This window comes from Procambarus clarkii, chromosome 56, assembly GCF_040958095.1.
Source record: "Procambarus clarkii isolate CNS0578487 chromosome 56, FALCON_Pclarkii_2.0, whole genome shotgun sequence".
NCBI classification, from domain to species: domain Eukaryota; kingdom Metazoa; phylum Arthropoda; class Malacostraca; order Decapoda; family Cambaridae; genus Procambarus; species Procambarus clarkii.
Window position 1 is genome coordinate 1,360,995 of NC_091205.1, and position 3,312 is coordinate 1,364,306.

Consider the following 3,312-nt stretch of genomic DNA (forward strand, 5'->3'; position numbering starts at 1 on the left):
ACCATTCTAATATAGCTCCAACTGGATAATAATTTATATATATTTATTTGTTTACAGTCGCTTCCTAATTATCAGACATTGCCACCATTTTATAATTTATGAAAATAAGTGCAATAAGCAATGTATTTATAGCTAATAAATCCTCTTTACAAGAGAGGGAAACTTTATGACTTAAGGGCCATTAGCGCTCGAGAGAGACTCGCACGTGGCTGCTAATGTCTTTAACAGTGAAAGCTAAACACTAGTTCAGTACGATTACCATCCGGGAGTTTTACAGTGAACAGCTGGACGGAGTCACACAACACCACTGTCCAGTGGTTTATGACAAGGATCGCAGCGGTATATAAGATGTTGAATAATAATTTTGTTTTTGTTTTCAAAGCTTCGTTGGATTCATTTATAGACACAGACACAGGTTACACATGTATGATCACATGTTCGTGGAAACACTTCAGAGAGATTCCTAGATGTTAGGAATTACTCACTCCCACTTTCTTACATCATTGTCCTTCGTCTAAGTCTTTCACTGATGCCTTTTGTTATATTGGTGTTTATTATAAACATTTTCAAAAGGGTTTTGGTAAGAGCTTCGAACCAAATCTTTAGATCTCTCAAAGATTCCAAATGTGCTTGTGAGGCTGGAGGATTGACTATAAGGCGGCGCTAATTGCCCCCACACATGCTGAATGATCTGAGGACCGTCTTATTGAGTCTTTTGAAGGGAAGTCTTACTTTGGCCAGTGAAGAGTATGTCTATTTGTGTGTGCCTCTGGGGCTAGTCTATCTATTATTGGAAATTGTACTTGTTTCTGGGAGGTTGTTCCCTATTCACTGTAGGTACTGCGACGGTGCCCCCCCCCCCTATATCTTTCCTATGCCGCCATGAAGAGTCATATCTCTGCAACCTGCACGTTCTCTGATGCTCAGGAAACATTTTGATATATATAAAGGTATAGAAAGTTATCGTGTTGGCAATGAATTTGCTGATTTAGTTTGGTTTTTACAAGTGGCTTACGCCCTTTTGTGTTGCAAGATGGCGCCGAGGCATTCAGCTTCCCGCCTAAGGAGCGTGACGCCAGCCGTGTGCTGATTGGCCAGGTAGGGTCACGTGTTGAGATTGACCAATGGCGAGGAGCCCTCAGGCGGTGTGACATCACAAGGCAGGGACTCGAGGTGGCCGGTGCCCGGCGGCGCTCAGTGTGTCACGGCCCATCGTCGAGAGCGGAAACGCTCGAATGAGCTCCCGATTTGGAGGCAAGGGAGCCCCAACCAGTAGACCCAAGCAGCCGCATTGATGCCGCAGACATCGTGGGAGATTATCTGACTCCTGTAGAGTACATGGAAGCAAGGCTGGGCTGGTGTTAGAGCGCCAAGAGCTCTTTTACTGATAGTCTGCGGTGGAGGTAAACGTTGGGCAGGTCGTGTGGACGCCCCTGTGGGCCACGTTCAAACCGCATCAGGCGAGCTACTGCGGCGGGTTCAAGTCCACTGGAAGATTGAGAAGGGGACACTGAACCAGATTGCAAGTTTGTCTACAGTTCCAGTGTGGGAGGAGGAACTCGACGTGCACTGGAGCCCGTCTCCAGTACCTCAGGAGAAGGATGACCTGCCTGCAGAAAGTGAGTAGTCTCCGTGGTGTAGTAGTAAGACACTCGCCTGGCATTCAGCGAGCGCTTTGTCATGGGTTCGTATCCTGGCCGGGGAGGATTTACTGGGCGCAAATCCTTAACTTTAGCCTCTGTTTAACTCAACAGTAAAATGTGTACTTGGTTGTAACAACGATTCTTCGCGGCAGGGGATCGTATTCCAGGGACTTGCCCGAAACGCTATACGTACTAGTGGCTGTACAAGAATGTAACAACTCTTGTATATATCTAAAAAAAAAAAAAAAAAAAAAAAAGAGTAGTGCGAGGACGTGCATCTACAAGTCTATTGAGGATGTTGAGTGTACAGGACCCTGATCAACGGAGGACCGAGGACCTCAGCGACCCTCGCCAGAAGATATGTCGACTTTGTAGCAGAGAGAATTAAAGTAGATAATTTCCCTCCCATTACCCGTTGGTCTAGGTGAGCTAGAGTATCATTCATGTCGTGATCATTGTCTTTATTACCACTACCTGTGTGGTAGAGTTAGGCTAGGAGCCAGGTTACTCATGTATGTATGAATAAATATTTATATGTGTGGGCACTGTGACATTTTGGGCAGCAAGAGGAAGTGGCTGGGTTGAAGAGGCCAGGAGCGGGCTATTGAATCGTCAAGAGGAAGTGGCTGGGTTGAAGAGGCCAGGAGCGGGCTATTGAATCGTCAAGGTGACAGTGTTGCCAGAGGCGCGTGAGGAGTGTTGCCACTGTCTGACAGTTCCACGTATATTATTCATTGCGCGGATCCAATGTATTTTTCTTCAGTAAACTTATCATCGATTTTAATACTGCGTTTGAGTGAGCCTTCATCTCTAGGGCTATTTGAGTAGGTCCTTTATATCGCACTAAATTGCACCTGACATTGAGTTCTTGGTTAGTGACAATGAATAAGACCAATGAGAAGTGTTGCTGGGACACGAATACAAAAACCCAGCTGGCGACCTTGAATGAATGAGAAAGTAAAGAGGTCAGGATTTACCTTTGTATTTTCCCAGTGTCACGGCGAGCAAGTTCAACCGAGAGTAACAGAGGTAAAGTTGGATTTCCTCACTCGCTACGGGTGCAAGTCTGGGCCATAGGTAGTGCCTCTGCCCTTGGTAGACTGGGGGCTCCCAGGGCGAGCAGTGACGCCCAGGTACAGGGGAAGAAGACCCGCAGGAATAACCCTAACTACATAAGGACGAAAGGGCTGAACCGTGACAGTACACTGCCTCTTGTCCCTATTTACATTATATATATATATATATATATATATATATATATATATATATATATATATATATATATATATATATATATATATATATATATATGTCGTACCTATTAGCCAGAACTCACTTCTCAGCCTACTATGCAAGGCCTGATTTGCCTAATAAGCCTAGTTTTCATGAATTAATGTTTTTTCGACAACCTAACCTACCTAACCTAACCTAACCTAACGTTTTCGGCTACCTAACCTAACCTAACCTATAGAGATAGGTTAGGTTAGGTTAGGTAGGGTTGGTTAGGTTCGGTCATATATCTACGTTAATTTTAACTCCAATAAAAAAAATTGACCTCATACATAATGAAATGGGTAGCTTTATCATTTCATAAGAAAAAAATTAGAGAAAATATATTAATTCAGTAAAACTTGGCTTATTAGGCAAATCGGGCCTCGCATAGTAGGCT